Below are 21,322 nucleotides of genomic sequence, written 5' to 3' on the forward strand. Positions count from 1 at the left end.
GAGAGGCCCCAGAGGAAGAGATCATGGGGAGGAGGAGGGAAGGAGAAGGAGTGATAGGGAGAGGTGGTGAATGCACAGAATTCCAAGGCACATGACTGAAGAAGCATCCTCTGGCCCCAGCCACCACAGCTCATGGTGACCCACTATGTGGATCAGGGATAAATTGCCTAGCCAAGACCTTCCTGAATTCCCAATCCACAAAACCTTGAGCTGTGACAAAATCGTTGTGTTAAGTTTATGAGTTTGGGCATCATTTGTTATGCAGTAATGTAGATAACACCAATGCCCTGTTGGTTCTCTATTGCTGTGTAAGGAATGACTTAGTGGGTTAAAACAACAGTCATTTTATTATCTTTTATTCTGCAAGCTGACTAGACACACTAGGTGGTTGTCACTTATGATCTCTTGTGCATTTGTAATTAGAAGGATGGCTGACCACCGAAGTCATCTTATGGCTTCCTCAGCCTCACAACTGGTGGTCGATATTGCCTTTTGGTTGGGACCTCAGCTGGGGCTCTGGTAGAACATCTACAAACACCTCTCCCCATGGCTTGGGCTCCCTCACAGCATGGTGGCTGGATTCCAAGCATGATCATCCCTAAAGAACAGGCAAAAGAGCATCGGGTTTCAGAATCTACTCTTGGAAGTCCCAAAGCATAACTTCTATCATACTTTGCTGGTCAAGGGAACCCAGATTCAAGAAGGGATATTGACTCCAACAGAATCATAAATGGGAAGAATGTCAATATCACACTATAAGAGAAACATGTGGGGGGGAGCTATTGTGGTAGCCATCTATGAAAAATACATTCTGCCACACTCACCCTGTTCTACCTCCTTAACTCCCCATGTCCTCCACACAGGGTTGTTAAAGAATTTAAGGGCGGGGGCGGGGGGCGGTGGGGAAACAGTGCTCAAGTACTGAGTTTCAAAATACACTTTAATGCCCATGGCATGGAGAAAAACCTGAAGAAAAATTTGTGAGCCTCAAAAGTCTGATTTTCAAGTATCAAAGGCTTAAGACTCTCGAATGATTCAGAACTTAAAGTTCATGCTATAAATCACAAGACCACATTACTAGTTGGAGACTGTTGAGGTAGGAGGCTGGTGAGTGTCCCTGAGAAGGGATCCTGCCCTCTCTCCTATTCCCAGGCATGACTCAGGTCAATTTGGGGATTTGCAAGTAGAGGGAATCTGTCTTTTGCCTTGTGTCTGGAACCCTCAGGGAGGGGCAAAGCCACACAGAGCTTTCCAACCCACAACACAGGAACAAGAGGGGACAGATGTCAGTGAATGGCTTAGCAGGATACGGATTTTTCTGCAGAGGCCGAATATTTCTGGAGAGGGAGAACATACCTGGCCCCAAGTGGTAGTGACGGAAACATCAGCAGAAAATAGACATCGTCTGCTGACCAAGCACGTTTCCCTGAGGGAAAGTTGCCGTGAGTGCAACTCAAAAAATCAGATCTCCATTCAGGTTTCCAGGAGCACCTTGTAAAAATGTGGTGTGGTGTCTAGTCATCACCGCACTCCCTCACTTACTGAATAAGCAGACCAGAGGCAGAGCAGAAATTAGGCTGGCGCTCTTGCTTTGGATGATGCACAGTGCATTTAATGAGGAAGCTTCTCCTTTACTTGGCTCCCCACCCCTTGTCACCTCTCCTGCTTGAGCTGGACCCAAATCCAGCACTCAGTTGTGATGCCTCAGCATCTTTGCCGCACCCCCACCCCGTCTCTGATTTGGTCACCATATCTGTTCATTTCAGTGAGACATGAACCATGAGACACACAGGTCCCTCTCTTTTCTTCTGCCACTCCTCACATCCCACTGCCCACCTACTACTTCATGCCTAGATTATGAGACTCTTGAGAGGTTTCCTCGCTTCCTTACCTACTTATTTCTCAAGGCTTCTGATCTATCACCCCAAGAGCTAGCTTTTGTCCCTTCTTTTTCAAAGGTCTTCACTGGTTTCCTCTCACTTTCAGGATAAACATTCAAAGTTTTACTTTGGATACTGAAGTGCCCCAATACAATCTAACTACCCTGAGAAACCTATCCCTCACCATATATAGGAAGATTTAATTTGGTTACCTCTTAACCTGGCATGCTAGTTCTGCCTCCTGGTATCAGCATGAGAAAAGACTTCCCTGTGTGTAATAAGCAGAGAAGAGCCTGTAAATATTTCTATTTTGAATCCTTCACATACGCTCTTGTAGAGAGAGATTCTTCCCTCTGATTATTGCACTGGGCTAAGTTCAGTGGGACTGCTAGACCTCTCAGCTACCGTTTGAAAATAACTTCAGCTTGCCTCACGATAAAGCGAGGAAGAGGATAGCAGCAACTCAGATCAAATGAATTATGATGTAACAGTATCTGAGTTGTCCTCTCTTTAGAGTCCCTGTCCATCCAGAACATTCAGGACGAGGAGAAAAGCCAGGAACATTCATCTACCATCTCATCTTCACAACGGCACGGACTAATCAGATTACATCATGAAAGTCGGAATCCCTGTTTTCAGCAAATTAAAATATCGGCTTAAAAAATTCATTGGCAATTCCTGCTTGGAAGAAATAAGGAAGCATAGTGTTGCTATTTCCTACGTTCAAAGCTATGCAGAGGGGAAGCTCTGAGGCTGGGTGACAAGTCCAAGAAATGTTTCTCTGGCTGGTCACTTACATTGGGACACAACCTGTTGAGCAGCAGTCTCGCATTCTGCATGCAAAACACTCGACTCTGGGTAAAGTAAATCCTCCCACAAGTGGTCTCCTCCCACATTCACATTACTTGAGAAGAGTTCCTGAAGATTGGACAAAGCTCTGTGGAGCTGAGCCAATAAACTTCACAGCAGTTATGAAACAGATGCAAATCCACGCTTAGGTCATGCCTTGTGCAAATACTATATAAAGGACACATTCACGTCGAGAAAAGCAACGTGGCTTTGCTAATGCTGGTCAAGATGAGCAGCTTGATTTGGCTAAGATGACTGAAGAACCTCTTTGTGGGGGCGGCGGGGGGGGGGGCGGTTGTTTCCTAATTAGGCAATTCTAGGATGTATAGTTAACCTGGACTACTTTCCAGATTTTATTTTCTCCAATCCCCCTCCCTCCAAGCAAAAAAATAATTTACTTTCCTCTTCTAAATCTATCGCTTTAGCCATTCACAACATGGAAGGCAAGAACCCAACCACAAACCAAAACAAAAACAATCTGACCTTTCAGAGCTTTTTCATACTGATTTTTACCTGGCAAAACACAATGCCCTCCAGCAAGGGAAGATGTTGCCATCCGAAATATTACATTTACTGAAAAGATCTTTTTCTGATTCCCCTTGAATATCAGTCAGGCAAATGTGAGAGCCAAGTTTTCTGTGTGATTTTACACATAATTATCCATCTCTGCAAAATGGGAAATGGAAGCTCAGTGAACTTTTGGATTCTGTTCCAGAGATCTTGAGAAATTTTATTAATCTCGAGATTGTTTCCATTACTAAAGAAAAGTCATACAGTTCTAGGAATTGAAGTAGATTTGTGTAAAATGTTTTGTTCTATTGCAGTTGGAAAAAGGTGGCATTTTAGTCGGAAGGCCTTCAGCAAATAATTGGAACAGATAATCCGTGAGTGAGGAAGGGTGTCAGGCTGTGAACGAGGAGGAGGAGGACCCGCAGAGTGGTAGTTTACGAAAGGGTTTGGAAAAGAACTCTAGTCTTCCCAGCTTTGACTTAGGTGTTTAAAAAACTTGTCGTAAATAGGATAAAGTAAATAGGACCAAGCCCAGAAGTTGCTAAAATCCCAGCTCGGGGTAGCAGAGCAGGATTAGAAGCTCACTGAAAACTCAACTATTCAGAGCCCTGGAGTTTTGAGAGCTTCTAATGCAGTAAAACCTGGCCTCTTCCCCTCCAGCCACAAATCCAATCACTGCCAAGACAGGACGGAGCCCTTATCCACTGTTACCCTGAAGCATCCGATTCTTTGTTGATCTGAAAGTTTTGACCAAACAAGTGCTATTTGGCTTATTCTTTCCTGTGGTCCACTGTGGTTGTGTGATGTATTTGGCACTTATGATTAAATGAAAAAAAATTTGGGTTATCCCATTATGACAAATAGTTGACCGTATGACAAGTATCACTTAATAATATGGCCACATTTTCATTTCTTTTTTTAAAGATTTTTTATTTATTTATCTGAGAGAGAGAATGGGAGACAGAGAGCATGAGAGGGGGAGGGTCAGAGGGAGAAGCAGACTCCCTGCCGAGCAGGGAGCCTGATGCGGGACTCGATCCCGGGACTCCAGGATCATGACCTGAGCCCAAGGCAGTCGCTTAACCAACTGAGCCACCCAGGCGCCCGCCACATTTTCATTTCTTGGCCAGCCTAGAGAAATACTACTACTGGATAAGGAACAGCAAAGCATCAGGAAGTGTAACAAGTATATTATCCTGGGTGTCATTTTGTCCATAGCTTCAGTTCAGATTACTCTCATCAAGGAGTCTGAAAATATTATACATCTTTGCTTTATTCCCTTAAAACAAAAACAAAAAACCCCATCCTGTTCAATTATCTACCAACCATCAAATCCTACCCATTCTTCTCCAATTGCCTTTCAATTTTTCTTTGTTTCCATAATCATGTCACCTGAGCTACAGGCAAATGTGAAAACTTCCAAGTCCATCTGTGCTGTCCTTTCAATCCTCTTAACATAGGGGACTATTTGTAATTTGTGGAATATGCAGAAGAATTGGAGGACACACAGAATGCCTAGTATTAAAAGCAAACATCTCTTACTACTTTCCCTTACCCCTAGTCCCATTTTAAGTAATGAATCTTTTTGAACTACTGTTTTTAATTCTTCTGGGGTTACAATTGTAGTTCTAAAAATTCAGGTATGTTCTATTCTTAATGTATCAACACAGCATTTTCTACTATGAAAGAAATTCAACACTTCTATTGTTTCTTGCCTCTTTCAATTATTGGTAATATTTTGAATTATTCCAGTGGTTACCATTACGACTTTAAGCTACGTTCTTAAAATCCTATTTCTTGACTCATTCCAAGGAGCATGACCTATCGACTCTCCATTTTAGGTCTCTTTGCGAACTTTTCTGCTTTTAATTTGCATGACTCTACCATTAGGTCTCCTTTATCCTTAATATTTACATTATGTTCTATGACTGTATTTAAGGCTTCCTTGTTTTGACTATAGATTGCTCCTAAACTTGAAGTCTAGTAAATGGCACTTATGATTAGGTCATTTCTTCTTCTTTCCAAAAATCAAGTGGTGTCACCTTTCATAGAGAAAGAAATATAATCTTATTACATCTTGCAATCAGAAGAATATTCTTACAAAACCATCGAGGTCAAATGGATTATCTTTCCACAGGCCGTTAATTGTTCAAAAGCATGCCTCATTTTAAGATTAAAGTTGAATCTTACTTTATGTATTTGACCTATCTGTATCTACATAGTTTTCCTAAAGATTTTAACTATTTTTTCTGAGAGAAAAAACCTATAACTATCATTGTATGATAAAGAACACTCAGATTTGAACTCTAAATTTATAGTAGAATCTTTTTCCTGCAAAACCTTCCTCAAGGAACCCACTAGGCCAGTTGCTTTGCTGTTATTGCTGGGCATCTTGGTGTTTCTTATATTTGGACTCCTTTAGTAGTTCCATAGTTTTTGGCTGTTATATTAACATTTATCTTTTTCCTCTCCTCTTTTCCTAGACTGTATCTTCAAGTTGTTTGAGAAGAGGGGTAACGTTTTCAAGGCTTCAGGTCAGAAAATGTCTACTTGCTCTCATACACAGTTGGGCTATGTACAGAATTATAGTTCCAAAATCCATTCCCTCCAAGCTTTGAAAGCCTGGTTCTATGGTCTCCCAGCTTCCAACACTATGTACCAAAGTTTATGCCATTCAGGTGATCACTCACTCATGTTGGTAATCTTCTCATCGTCTAACTTTCCACCCCAGAAGCTCTAAGACGTTCTGCCTGCTGAAATTTCACTGAGATGGGTAAAGGGTTGGCCTCTTTTAATCTGAATTTTTAGGCCTTTCTTTCCAATCTTTTTTTTCCTTTAAAGACTCCAAACTATGTTGGAACTTCTAGATCATCCTTTCAGATCTCTCAATAATTTTCACTTTTTTTTTTTTTTTGCTTTATGCTCTGGAATACTGTGTCAACATTCAAAGTCTTTCCCTTGATTTTTAATTTGCAAGAACTCATGTTTTCTAATTTCATCTTATCCATAGCAACTTTTTTTTTAAGCAAATGGGTAGTGGAGTTTGATGAATGCAATACTTTTCATTCAAAGGATAAATTTTTTGTTTTCTTCTATTCTCAGAATTATTTCATCTGGATTATAATAATTCCTTGAATTATTTCAACTGTTCTTTTCCCATATTTTTGTCTTAAAATTTTTTTTTAGTTAGCAATATAATCCTATCTCCTTTCCATGTTCTAGAAGTTTGTCAATTTCTGATCCTTACTGCTGTTTCCAGAATTGCCATAATTTTTTTTCTTTTTAAATTATTTCAATTGATGATCTGGAGAGAAGGGAAGCAAAACTAGGTTTTTGGACTACCATCTTAGAATTCAATGTTTCTAGGAACACCTGGGTGGCTCAGTCGGTGAAGCATCTACCTTGGCTTGGGTCATGATCCCAGGGTCCTCGGATTGAGTTCCACATTGGGCTCCCTGCTCAACTGGGAGCCTGCTTCTCCCTCTGCCTGCCACTTTCCCTACCTCCCAGTCTCTTTCACGCTCTCTCTGACAAATAAAATCTTTAAAAAAGAATTCAATGTTTCTAGATTATTTGCATTGTGTACAGTATTTCCCACTATCTAAAATACAAAGTTTAAAAACAAAGCTTAGACAACTTATCTGCTTTTGGGACTCAGAACTATTTGATCCTAGTTTATCTTTCTCTCTTAATCCTCCAGTAATCACGTTAAAGAATCCGTCATCCCCTCCTACCCTCCTTGAAATGGTTTATGGTGTTCCTTATACCTTATGACTGGTAACTGGGATGGCCTTTTTCCTCCTCCTTAATCCATATTTTACAAAAGTAGGCTCAGCTCAAAGTCCACCTCTTCTGAAGCTTTTATAACAATCCCAGGATAGCCAAAATTCTGTAATATTTAAAACCATTTATTGAGTTCCATCCAAGTGAATTGTTCTTTGTGTCAGCAATATCACTTTTTTCGACCAGAATTCTCTACCATTTTTACCCTGAAATCCAAAATAACTTTACTTAAATGGAATTACATTGAAAAGCAAATGCTTCATGTTTCGGTATCTTCCCATACAATAAAATATTGAAGTTTTGATGAGATGCAACTTTGGGCAGAAGACACGAATAGACATTTTACCAAAGAGGACATACAGATGGCTAACAGACACATGAAAAGATGCTCAACATCACTGATCATCAGGGAAATGCAAATCAAAACTACAATGAGATATCACCTCACACCTGTCAGAATGGCTGAAATCAACACGAAGAACAGATGTTGGCAAGAATGTGGAGAAAGGGGAACCTTCTTTCACTGCTGGTAGGAATGCAAGCTGGTGTAGCTACTCTGGAAAACAGGATGGAAGTTCCTCAAAAAGTTAAAAATTAAATTACCCTATGATCCAGCAATTGTACTACTAGGTACTTACCCAAAGAATACAAAAGTACTGAAGGGATACATGCACCTTGATGTTTATAGCAGCATTATCTACAATAGCCAAATTATGAAAAGAGCGCAATGTCCACTGACTGATGGATAAAGATGATGTGATATATACACAATGGAATATTACTCAGCCATAAATCTTGCCATTTGCAACGACATGGATGGAGCTAGAAAATATTATGTGGAACAAAATAAGTCAAATACCATATGATTTCACTCATACTTGGAATTTAAAGAACAAAACAAACGATTATGGGGGTGGGGGGGGGAGAAGCAAACCAAGAAACAGACTCTTAATTATGGAGAACTGAAGGTTACCAGAAGTGGGGAGGGGTTGGAGGATGGACAAAATAGGTGACGGGGATTAAGGAGGGTACTTGTTGTGATGAGCACCGGGTGTACATCAGAAACTAATATTACACTGTGTTAACTGGAATTTAAATAATTTAAAGAAACAAGCAAAAGAAACAAATTTAATGGTGTGCCTGAGTTAGGCAATTTCTTAAATTCTGTTTTGAGCAGGAGGCAAGAGTGATAAGATATTCTTATTTCAAGACACTTTTCTAAAAGAATGGTTTTCCTGGTTAGGGGCAATAACATCCTTACACAACATTCCAAGCACTCAATTCTTATTTTTTGCAAAGTTTTTCTCTAAGGCGGGCACTGGAAAAGGGTGTGAATGGTTCAGTCCAGCTTGTAAACCAAAGCAATGTGTGAGTGGCATTACCTCACACAAGTCTGAAATGTAGCACTCCGCAAGAGCAAAAATAAAGTTGGAAGCACAAGAATCTCATGAGAGAAACTCTATCAAGTAGATATTATGTAGCCTAGTCATTGCCTTGAAAAATCATAACAGAACACATCAGCATTTTGAATCATCATGGTCCAGTACAGGACTAACACCATATTGCAAAGCAAGAGTATGAAGTATTGGAAAATAAAAAAATCCTCATAACCAAGAATTTAGTTCCCTAGGGAGGCACTGAGACTTATCTTGACCTTTACTGTTCATGTTCCCTAATGTAGTTTGATGTTAACCTGATAATCTGTGATGCATTTGAATTGCTTTTTGAAGAATGAAACAGGACTAACTTTAGAACAGAGGCAAACACGTCAGTGCATGCATCTTAAGCAGAATGATATCTGAGGTAAGCAAGGCTGAAAATCTGTCATCCACAGTACAAGCCACTGAGCAACCTCACGTCAAGGCGGTTTTATAGATTATGCAGAATTCAAGAAGCATAAATTAAGTGCCTAATGTCTGGGAGGGGAATGATAATTAAAATAGAATGTATCATCTACTTTTCTTTAGAATATCATGTTTTGGAAAAATTACATGTGAAAAAACTTAAAATCCAAGGTAATACTCACTCTGGAATTCTATAGTATAGTAATTATTCTCAGGGAATGTGGGAACACACAGGTATGAGACTTCCAGTCAGGGGTATTTAACCAGTTAAGATCTGTAAGTTTAAAACCTACCAAACTTCGCTTTGAAACAGACTCCGTAAGTCAAACAATAGCAGGTTGGAATAATAATAGGATGTCAATTTTATAGAGTGTCCTAGAGACCTTAACACTATAATCATGAATATGTGTGGCAGCATGGAAAACTTGTGACACAAAATGACATGAAAAAGCAGTACACTGATGTATGCACAAGGTATTGTTCCAACTATGTGAAATTATATGAATGAGGACTAGAAGGAAAAGAAAAATAAATTGCTAGGGTAGACTTATAGGTGATTTGCTTTTTATGATTTCTACTATTATTTTAAATAACGGAAAATTTGGAAATACTACAGAAGTAGAACATCAGAGGTTAAGACATTTGAGAAGAAAGGCAGGCAGCACCAGAACTCTGGGAGATGTTAGATTCATCTACCATACTTCTCATGAGATACATCAGAAGTATACGTAATTACCAAGTAGTTTGACTTTCGCCTAGATGGTAACTAAGATGATGGTAGAGCTCTGTTTCTGGAGTCATTTTAATTCAAATGATCGATGGTACATCTTCCATGGCACTAGTAATTGTATTTCCACGAAGGGGTAACCTATGATCAACATAACTGAAACGGTGGGAGGGTGAGGAGGGCAGGCAAGCAGGCAGAGGAGGAATACAGGTACAACTTCTGAGATAATCAGAATTAAACCGATGCACAGAGAATCTGTCTTTTGCCTCCTATAACCTCTATTTCATCTCCAATCCTACCCTGAAGGTTTTCTGCTTCTCTGGTAGTTCCCAACACTAGTATCTAGCTGTGAGTACTGCTTGTGGAAATAGCTTTGGATTCACACCTGCTTGGGTACTAATCTTGCTACTACCACTTACTAGCTAGGGGCCCTGAACAAGTTTGTGAGCTCTCAAACGCATTTATGACAAGCACAAACAAATTTCACAGAGGACATATAAAGACAAACCAATTTCCCGTAAGATAGCCTATGTGAAGTTGCTCTTAGAGTACTTATGCTCTGTAGCCATGAAGGAAAGTTTGTTCTCTCCCTGTCTTTTTCTTCTCTGTAGACAGGACTCTGGTATTCGGGTGTTAGACTGTTTAGGTAAACTGAAGGTGAATCCTCCTTGGCTGTAGGCGGCTTTCAGATCTTACTCCCCCCGCCCCCCCGCCCCCATACTCACCCTCACACAGACCAGAATCCCTAGGCTGCAACCAACTTGATGGCAGAATGAGGCCAGGCCAGACTTGTTTGGACATCAAAGACCAGAGGAGTTTCTTGGGTTGGCTCTATTTGTAAGCTGTGTTTAAAATTTCAGTTCTATCTAATCTGGCTTCTAGAGCTGGCTGCCCAATACAGTAGCCACTGACCACATGTGGCTGTTCACATTAAGATTAAAGACTTAAAGTGCATAGGAACCGTTCATAGTCCCATTTCAAACGCTCAGTGGGTACATGGCTAATGGCTATCAAATTAGGTGGCACAAATATAGAACATTATCACTGCAGGACGCTTAGAAATCTGCTCTAAAGTTCTGAGGGTATCAGTGGGAATAAGAAGTATCCTAGGCTTGGTGCCCATCATATTATTTTTCATCTCTCAGACTGGAAAAACAAACTCCCATGGTGACGGAGGTAGAAGAAACACTTGATTAGGGGCCTCAACATACACAAGCATTCCAGGCACTGGCCTAGGGGACATCAATAGCATTCTTTTCCACATACCACAGCCCACTTGTAAAGTGATAAGGTAGGTCAACCTCAGAGTAAACTTAGTGACATTTTGCTAGCAAAATGAGTAGTAGTTAACCAAATCCTGGCACTCTATGCAAAAAGGCTAAAATCTCTCTAGATCCATCCATATTGTTGCAAAGAGAATTGCTGAATCACTATATTGTACACCTGAAACTAATCTAACACTGTATGGTTAACTATACTAGGATTTAAAAAAAAAAATGCAGAAATCTCCTATTGATATACAACACTGAAGGTTTGTTAAGCAACTGGCAGTTTTATTTCTATGCAACAGAGTAATTGGCAATCCAAGTTTGTGAATGGAAGGAGAGAAGACACCAAACTACTCAAACTGTTCAGTTTCCCTTTGAATTCAACCAATCAATCGTTCATTAAGGCTGGTCCCTAATAATCTACTTGGTCGACAGGGGGCCCTCGCGAGTTACCATCCTCGCAGTAATCGCCAACAAGTCCTAAACCAAACATTTGCAGCCATTCATTTGGCACCTACCACCTTTCCAACAAAGCATTAGCCCATTTTAAATGTATTGGCCTCGTGATCAATTTTCAGGTTTCTCCCAAAAAGGAGCTCTTTAGGAAGTTTTCATCTGCTCAGGTGCACGTGCCTCACTTGGACTGCGTGCTGAGCCATGCTGGGGGACAAGGGGCTCTACCTAGAAGATCAGCACAACTATAAATCCAGCCTCCTCCCCGCCCCCCCAACCCAAGTGGGTGTCAGTGCTTCCAGATCATCCCTCTGCTTCCCTAGTCAGCACTCGGTCATTCTTCATACATCAGACATTTTAATACTCTTTGTTTCTTAGATCTCTGACCCTTCCACCTTCCCCTCCCTCAGCAGATGGTCTTGCCTCTGACTTCAGAGGGTACTGAAGCCATTAGACAAGAATTTAAGTTTCCTGCCCCCAAACCTATACATTTGCCTACAAGGTAGCCATCTTCCTCCTCCTTGCTTACTGCCACAAGGAGGTGGATCCTGGCCAGTTGCCTCCTGCCTTTTTGGAGCCTTGCTCCGTCACTTTCTAGCAGACCTTTCATGCCCCTTCGCTTGACTCCTTCCCCAGCGTCATTGAACCGTGCAAGTCCTTCTTCCCCACAGGTTCCTCTTTCTCTCTCTTCTCTATGGTCAAATATCTTAAGGCTTAACTAAACCTACCCTCTCCACTTGCCCTGGACTCCAGTTTGGATTCCAGTTTGACCAGGCCATTGAAATTAGCTTCACCAAGATCACCAACTACCTCTTCATTGCTGAAAATCAATAGGCACTTTTTAGTCATCATCTTACTTAACCTTTGCTGAGCATTTAGACTTATCAACCCTTTGCTCATTCTTGAAACGCTCTTTTGCTTAGGCTTCCATGACAGCATACGCAAGTGGTCTTTCTCCTGTGTATTTGGCTAATCGTGAGTCTCTCTCATTGTAGTAAACACACAGAACATACACTTTACCATTCCCACCATTTAAACGTACAGTTCAGTGGTACTAACATTGACATTGCTGTACAACCAGCATCAGCATCCATCTCCAGAATGGTTTTCATCTTACAAAACTAAAACTCTATATCCACTGAGAACTCACCAGATCTCCCTCTCCCCAGCCCCTGCAAACCACCATCCTACTTTCTCCTTTCATGAATTTTATTCTGGGTACCTCATAAGTGGAACCATACAGTATTGCTTTCTGTGACTGACATTTCCTTTAACATGAGGTCTTCAAGTTTCATCCATGTTGTAGCATGTACCCGAATTTTCGTTAAGGCACAAGAATATTTCATTGTATGTACATACCATGTTTTGCTTAGCCCTTCATCTGTTGATGGGCACTTGGGTTGCTTCTACCTTTTGGCTATTGTCAATATCGCTGCTATGAAAATGGGTGTATTCTTTTCCTTAATCCACCTCTTAAATATTGGTGATCTTTAAGGTTCTACTCTATTCGGGCAATTTTAGCTATACTCATGGCTAATTGCTTACATGTTAGTGACTCCCAAGGCTGTATTGTGGCTTATTTTCTCTTTTGGGGTTCAGATCCCAAATCCCCACATCCATCCTTTTAGAGATCACAGGCACCCTAAACTCAACACATTCAATACGATGCTTTGGGTTCTTGCCATGTCCTTGCAATGTTCTGTTACCCTGGATTTCCTACCTCAGCAAGCAATACCATCAACCCCCCCACCTACACCAGGCATGTGGGCGTCCTCCTCCGGCAACCACAACACTGCCACTCAACCTCCAGGGAGCCCACTCAATTCCATGGCCCCCAGGTGACTATTTCTCACTGTGGCATCCCAGATGGGGGTCCCTGAGGGTCCGTCTGTGCTCCTGCCAAGACCCCTCTTCATTCATCTCCTCTACACAAAACAGCAATGCCTCCCTCTGTATTCCCTAGAGCTTACCTTATTTTTCTTCTCAGCACTGCAGTGGTGCTTACCACATAGCCAGCACTCCATGCACATGGCCAGTGAGTTAACCCCTGACCTCTCCCTTACCCAGTCCTGTCCGTCTCACCTTCCAACTGGTGTTCAAGTCCACCCACCTCCCCACCCCAGCTGTCACCCACCTCAGCCAGACGCTCAGCGTCTTTCACTTTCGCTTCTCTTCTCATCCCCTCCCCACCACTGTCCACACAGCCGCCAGGAGAACCATTTTAAGCCACGAAACTGGAGGTTTCACTTCTCCACTTACAGCACTCCAACCAGCACTTTCAGACTACGACCCAAAGGCCTTCACTGGCCTGTCAAGGCCCTTCCTCCTCGGTCTCTCCAGTCCTGTCTTTCATGCCTCCCTAGATGCTGCAGCTCGTTACTGAGTCGCTTCCAATTTAGCCAATATGCTAGATGCTTCTCTTATTTCCTTTCCAGGTCTTTGATGAAGCTGCTACTCTTTCCGCATCAACAACCCTCCCTTTTCTCCAGTCCCCTTCTCCACATCTGTTGGCTCCTCCTTTTCCTTCAGGTCTTAGAGGAGAGGTCCCCGCCTGTCCGAAGCCTTGTCTGACCTCCCTGAACCTGTCGTGGCTTTGCTCTCGCTGCTAGGGGCTCCCGTGGTATCCTGTACTTCTCCCACCATGGTGCTCAGCCAGGACTACCCATCCTGTGAGTGTTCGCTACAGTGCACCCTAGCTCCATCAGGGTGGACACCCCGACTTCCTTGCCCAAAAGGTACCATCTGCCCCTTGCACAGTGATGGGGCCATGGTCGAGGCTTAATATTTAATACGGGGTTTTTAAAAGTTGGCCTAAGACATTTCAAACATCCAGATAAGTAGAAAAAACCTGTAAAATAGCATAACATACACTCATACTCACCAGCTAGATTTTTAAATTGTTAATACTTAGCTATATTTTCTTCATTGAGCCATCTCTGTATTTGACATATTTTCGAGTAAATACCAGAAAATTCCTAAGTCTTACCAACACATCCATAGACCATATGAAATAAGCTCCTGAAGGATAAAGACCCATGAACAAAAACCTCTAAAATGCTACTTAAGCATTGTTAAGTGAAATTCAGAAATGAGTATATTAGGTTCTATACCAGATACTTTTATAAATGTATTCTCATTCCATCATTTAATTCCCAGGAGTTTTACAGGGTAACCTCCTTAACAAAAGGAACCCTGTAAAGAACCTGTAGCTCTAGGAGAGAAGGAGAAAGAAAAACACTTGCTGAGTGCCCATGATGTAGCCAACACTTATGCTACCTCCAGTTATTCTTACAACAAACTCAACATGTAAAAACTTAGCATGGCCAAGTTATTTGCCCAGATCCCAAAGGAGGAAAATGGCCGATGTAGGAATTTGTTTCCCATTTCCCTCTCTTTCTACTACTAATCTATTCATTACTATTGAACTTTTTAATTTAAAAATTAAAATTTGAAGTTTGTGGTGGTGTGAGCTGGGTAAAAATACGTGTCGCTTCTACATGCATACACACAAAAATGTGTAGGTTAAATTCTCTTTTTAGTTCTTATTACAGGGCAAATTACAGCAGTGAGCACAGACCAAGCAGGAAGGGAGTCCGAGGCCAGGGTCTGGTGCCATGGCTTATTTACCAAACAGCCGGTGGTTGGCTAGTCTTTAGCAACTGGTTGCAACTCTCCTCACTCAACAATGTTCATCTTTATAATGGGTCAGTTGTATTAGATTGAGGTTCCTTCCAGCTATTTGAAAAACATACAAATGAAACCCTAGAATTCTTGGTGATTTGCTTCAGTCATCAGGGGTTCAGGGCTAGGATGTCTTACTGATTCCAGGCCTAGCTCTGTACCTGCTCAATGAATATATCATTTGGGGCAGGGGAGGGGGGGGGCTGTAAATATAGGCCAATTTTAATTGGAATGTTGGTCAGCCAACTAGAATAACCTTCAAACTTATAGAAACAGATCTCCCACAGATTCTGATAGGACAACTAATGAGTAAGACTGTATCAAAAGAAGAGCCATGAAAAAGCTCCCTCTTCAAAAGATGACCCTGGCTTCATCCCTACCCCCATGTATCCTCTGCTAGACAAGTTATCCTAACTTAGCAGACTTTTTTTTGTTTTTAAAGCAGTCAATTCCATTAGATACTAAGCTTTTTTTTTTTAATTAAGATTTTTTATTTTTTATGAGAGAGAGAGTACAAGCAGGGGGAGTGGCAGGTAGAGGGAGAGGGAGAAGCAGACTCCCCGCTCAGCAGGGAGCCCGACACGGGGCTCGATCTCAGGACCCTAGAATCATGACCCGGGCCGAAGGCAGATGCTTAACCGACTGAGCCACCCAGGCGCCCCTAGATGCTAAGCTTTAAGAGCTCTGTCTTGTTTGCCTTTAAAACCCTAGCTTTTAGCATAGCACCCGGTACAGAGTTAACTATCAATACATGTTTATGGAATGAACGGCAAATCTCACCACCTTCATGTTCCAATCCAACTCACCTCCAAGGTTCAGCCCAGATGCCATCTCTAACCGCTGCCCCCCAACCCCCTCCCAGACCCCCAATGCATTTTTCTGTATCTCTCCTATGGTGTATCTCATTTTGTATACAGTTATAGATATTATATATACCTATGTTAGCTTCCCAGTAAGGTCACACTCAGAAGCTATCTTCTGGCTCAGCATGGAAACCCTACAATACATAGTCCAGAGCAGGCACTCACTCAGGTTTGTGGAAAAACCTACCCTTTATATATATATATATACACACACACACACACACACACACACACACACCAAAGCAATTAGCACAGTTCTTTACATGTAGGAGACACTCAGTAAATATTATTGAATTAAATACTATTTCTGATTAAGTTGTGGTGAGGCTAGTCCTCTCAAATTGCAAATGTTTGTGAAAGACTCCAAACCATTTGGGAAGAAATATGGTAAACTAGATTAAAAGTTATAAGAATGGTCATATCTTTGAATAATCCACTTCTGGGATTTTGTACTAAGGAAATAGACAAAAAAAAAAAAAATACAAATTAGACTGAACCAAACCAACAACAACAAAACTGGAGGATACTATGACACACTGATATAACATAATACTATTCTACTCTAACAATAATTCTGAAGATTCCTGAAAGAGGTTTGCGACTAATGCTAAGTAAAACACAAAGTTCACATCCAGTAGAGAAAAATGGGAATACTTGTGAGAAAAGCAAATATACAAAAAACCAAACAGTTATTTTGGGATGGCGTTATGCGTCATTTTTTTCCTTTCCAAACTTTCCTTTAAATGCACCATTTTTATAATAAAAATTTGCTACTGTCAACATTCATCTTTCCTTATGTGGCTGTATTTTCCATAGACAGTTATTTAGTGAGGACCAAAGCATAAAATTGTCTACTACATAGCTATTGCTTCAGGATTTAACTTTAGGATTCAAGCGATCTCTCAAAAGGAAGGCTGTTCTAGGTCATGAGGTATAAGGTACAGGCATGGGGTGCAGAGTGCAGAAACCAATCTGGATACAAAGCAAGCAGCTAGACTCAGTCAAGGATGCTCAGGAGCCACACAACTGAGATTAGTCACTCAAGCAACTATCAACCGTCTCAGAAGCTGGTATTAAGTAAGGAGGCTACAACCTAGAAGGGATAGGGAGACAAAGGAGAGGATTTAAGGAATGGCTGTCTCTTGGTAAGGGGATAGGAAATGGTGGAGAACTGGCTCACGAGGGTCTGTAAACTATGGCCTGCCAGCCAAATGCTACCTACTGCCCATTTCTGTAAATAAAGCTTCATTGGAACACAGCCAAGCCCATTCATTTATGTATTGTTTATGGTGACTGTCACACTACAGTGAGATGAATAGTCGTGACGGACACTGTATGGCCTGCAAAGCGGAAAATATTTATGACGTGGCTCTTTACAGAAAAGGGAGCATTTGTCCTGCAGTCCTAGATATAAGGAGGTTTATAAACAGACACCCTATTTAGGTGTTGGGCCACCTTTTTCTATTACTTTTTCTTCTAACGCACCGGCCTAGAACGTAGGCAACCCTAGAATTTATCATCCAAATGGAGATACTTTTGAGGGTGAAAGGGGGTACTAATGAGACTATATTCCAAGACCATGGAAGTAAACCAGGACCATCCCAGACACGTGGGTCCCCCACCAGAAGGGCTAGTAGCACAAGAGCAGGTTTCAAAGGGCGCTCAAGGTCAGCTTTTAGGTGTATGAAGCAAGCTTGGGGGCCTCTCTTTGGTGCTTTCTATTTTAATTGCCCTTAGATGCCTTTCTGCATCCCTCTGTCCCAGCTCCGGTCCTCGAAAAGTCCGGCTGTTTGGACACCACTCAGGGGTCAGGCTCTCCCCTTTCATTAGAGCAAAAGGAGAGAAGTTTCTCATCCCATTTAAATAACTTATTCCAAATCAGTACAAGTATTTTATACCTGCAAATTTCACTTGGTTTAATATCAAGACAACTCCTTAAAATACTTTTTTTTTTTTTTTTAGAATTTTAGCTTTCTCCTCTCAATTTAAAAATGACCATTAATCATTGTATTTATCACCATGAAATCCAAATATAGTATATTATCCATTGATTTGAGCTTTTAATATGGACACCGTGAAGAATTAAGAATGACGTTTCTAATTTTATCATTCCAGAATGAAAAACAAAAAATACCAGATATACTCCCTAACAATTTTTTTTTTTTTTTTGTAAAAACTTTCGATGTTGTGGGGAAAGAAGTAAAACCAAAGATGTTTAGAATACCTTTGGTGAAGTCTAGGACGTTTTACATTGAGACTTCTCTGAACAATAGTAGCTCTCAGCTTTGAAACCTTGGTGGATGGCTTTCCAAATATTGCCATCTGGTGGAATTTCAGTTAATTGTTCCTTTGTTCTAGGGAGCTACTGGAGGTGAATAAACCTTGAAGGCATTAGAGAGAAAGAGACTCAGAATACCAGTGGGAAGTAAGTGAAGGTCAAAGGATTGTGTCTCAAACACAAACCCCAAACGGGGCGGGGCGGGGGGGGGCAGGGAGGGGCTTCTGAGTTTTTGTCTCCTTCCCAAATATGCTCCACCCTCTTGTAAAGTCTGAGCAGTTGCCTTGATTATAAATAAATGAAATAAAAAAATCATTCGGTCACAAATCGGTCACAAATACCATGAGATGTCCTGAGGTTACTTGGCTACATCTTAATATTCTCTCCTTCCACTTATCACTAGTAATATCTCCAAAATTAAACTTCAGTTGGCTTGACGATTTTTAGAGGAATTGCTGATAGCAGTTAATTAGCCCTTCATACCTATGGGAAATGGAATAGTTTGAAAAGTAATGTTTTAATGGAGCATGTTTACCGGAATACTTGCTTTAATTGTAGAATGGAATTTTGAAAATAAACTGTCACAACGGCATTAATACTTCAATTTAATCTGTAGATAAGGAATTCTACACCATTTTAGATTTAAGCCTTACCTTGAGCATCCAGGCTCTCTCCCCGGCTGACGAGATGAACTGTACCGCTGAGGAGTGGGATGCTGGGATAGTGAAAAAAAGAAAAAGAATACTTAATAGGATGAAAACATAGGAGTAAAGTGTTATAATGGAGTTCGTTAGGTGTAGTTAGCAATGGAAAGGGAAATCACAGCACACACTATATCAAAGTTCAGTTGGTTTTACCATAGGAGAGAGATTAAGTTAGCCAAGCCATTGAGTTCTCAGTCTATATTTTAGATCAGTTTTGAGGTTGGTTATGGTTTGTGAATATTTAGTATGTCAGTTTTACGAAAATAATTTTTTTCTTTTTACCTTTCTCCCTGATAGTCTGATGTGATGAGGATTCATGTATTAGCAGATAACTCTAGGAAGCAGTGCCTCTAAGTGGGATGTCAAAGGCCAACATTAAAGTACCAATTTCCTTAAACTTAGGTTTATTTGCAGGTTTTATATTTGGTATCAACACAGGCTTATTCTTCTAGTCAGAAGAGGTTTTTTTTTTTTTTTTTTTTGTCAATTAAATCAAGTTTTAAGAGAATAGGCATTCTAAACAATGCCAGGATCAAATTTCAAACTCTACACACCAACATAATTTACTTTATGTGAATTGGCTCTTGCTCTTCAAAACATACTCTAAGTGATAAGACAAGTACACTGATGAAGGACAGATCCAATTCTCAAGGCTAAGAAATGTATCTGAGCTCCAGGTTTTGAGGGTCCAGTGTTAGGGTGGGAAGTGGATGGTTCCTGGGGAGGCTGCTTATGGCTCAAGCAGATGCTGCTAAAAAAGAGCCAAGACGCCTATGTGCATGAGCCTTCATTGGTCTTCCTGCCACCGCAAGAAACAAATTAGAAACGACTGCTGCCTTCCACTTAGGGCCTTACCCTGCCCATTATTCTTCTAACATGGTCCTAGAACAGAAAACACAAATGCCTTTGGTGCTTATTATTTTTTTTTTTAAGTCAATTGCATAAAAATATTTGTGGCAGACACAATGCAAGGTGATCTCCAGAACTATGTCTGGAGATGTTGCTGGGTGAAATTTTTTTTTTTTTTTTTTTTTAAAGAAAGGAGGGAGGCATTTTATATCTTTTTTATAAGGGGAAGAGGAGATGGTGAAAAAAAATGGGAACAGCAAAATGGTAGGTATGGAGAGAATAAAACTAAAGGTAGGAGCGGATTTTTCAATGTTTTACTCTCTCCCCCCTCCCTCCCCCCCCTTCCCTTCATGGTCTCTAACTCTTTAAATAAAAAATGGAACATGGTATAAATATAAAATACAAAACTATGAAAAACAGAAAATCTTTGAGACCTGGGGCCTGGCAAAGAGTTCTTAGCCTTGACACCAAAAACACAATCCATAAAAGGAATAAGTAAATTGGACTTTATCAAAATTAAGAACTTTTGTCCCTGTGAAGTAGATGCAAATATGAGGAATAAATTAGGAGAAAATATTTGCAAACCACATATCTGACAGAGGACTAGTTTCTAGAATATATAAAGAGCTCTGAAAACTCAACAATAAAAAAAAATGAATTGGAAAGTGGGCAAAAGACATGAATAGACATTTAGCTGAAGAGGATATATAAATAGTTAATTAGCACATGAAATTATATTTAACATCATTAGCCATTATGTAGGTGAAAATTAAAGACCATAATGAGATATCATTATACACTTAGCAGAATGGCTAAAATAGAGACAACATGAAACACCCATGAGGAACTAGAGCACTCACACTACTTGAGGATGTAAGATGGTTCTGCTACTCTGGCAAAATTTTTTTTTTTTAACATGCAACTACCATACAACCCACCAATTGTACATCTTGGCATTTTTCCAGACAAATGGAAATTTGTTTTTTTGTTGTTTTTGTTTGTTTTTAGCAGTAGCCAAAAATCAGAGACAACCCAGATGTCCTTCAACAGGCTAATGGTTAAGCCAACTGTGGCATATCCTTTCACCATGGAATGCTCCTTAGCAATAAAAAAGAACTACTGAAACACACAACAACCTGGATCAACCTCCGGAGAATTATCCTGAGTGACAAAAGCCAGTCCCCAAAGATCATGTATCACATGATTACATTTGTCTAACAGTCTTGAAATGAGAAAACTGTAGAAATGGAGCACAGATTAATGGTTGCAGGAGTAGGGGGGAGCAAGGGAGGAGTGGTGGGAGGAGGGGGTGATCATAAAAGGGCAACACTGGGCTTGAACATGTATCCATGTCAATATCCTGGTTGTGACAAATTCGTAAGATATTACCATTGGGGGGGGAGAAGGGACTCAAGGGCACATGAGAAAGCTCCATATGGTTTCTTACAACTACATGTTCATGTACAATGATCTAAAAACATAGTTTAATTTAAAAAAAGATTGGACGGCAATTACAACTGAGCAGGAATCTCTTATTTTCTTACTTTTCCAGAGAGCAACAAAAGTCCCGAGACAGTGGGCAAGATTCGGTTGGGAATTTGCCCAACAAATTTGTACAGATCCAAGAAAAAAT

General features: G+C 40.7%; 1 protein-coding gene across 1 annotated transcript in view; it reads right to left on the minus strand.

Annotated features, from left to right (window-relative positions):
• MAPRE2 (microtubule associated protein RP/EB family member 2) overlaps positions 1-21,322 on the minus strand; it is a 151,935-nt gene that overhangs the window by 108,090 nt on the left and 22,523 nt on the right. The window contains exon 2 of the mRNA XM_045886853.3: positions 18,790-18,851. The gene's annotated coding sequence lies outside the window, so the exon portion shown is untranslated. The remainder of the gene's footprint in view (positions 1-18,789; positions 18,852-21,322) is intronic.

Source organism: Mirounga angustirostris, unplaced genomic scaffold, assembly GCF_029215605.1.
Source record: "Mirounga angustirostris isolate CCGP_5_RB_7025 unplaced genomic scaffold, mMirAng1.0.hap1 SCAF_14, whole genome shotgun sequence".
NCBI classification, from domain to species: Eukaryota; Metazoa; Chordata; class Mammalia; order Carnivora; family Phocidae; genus Mirounga; species Mirounga angustirostris.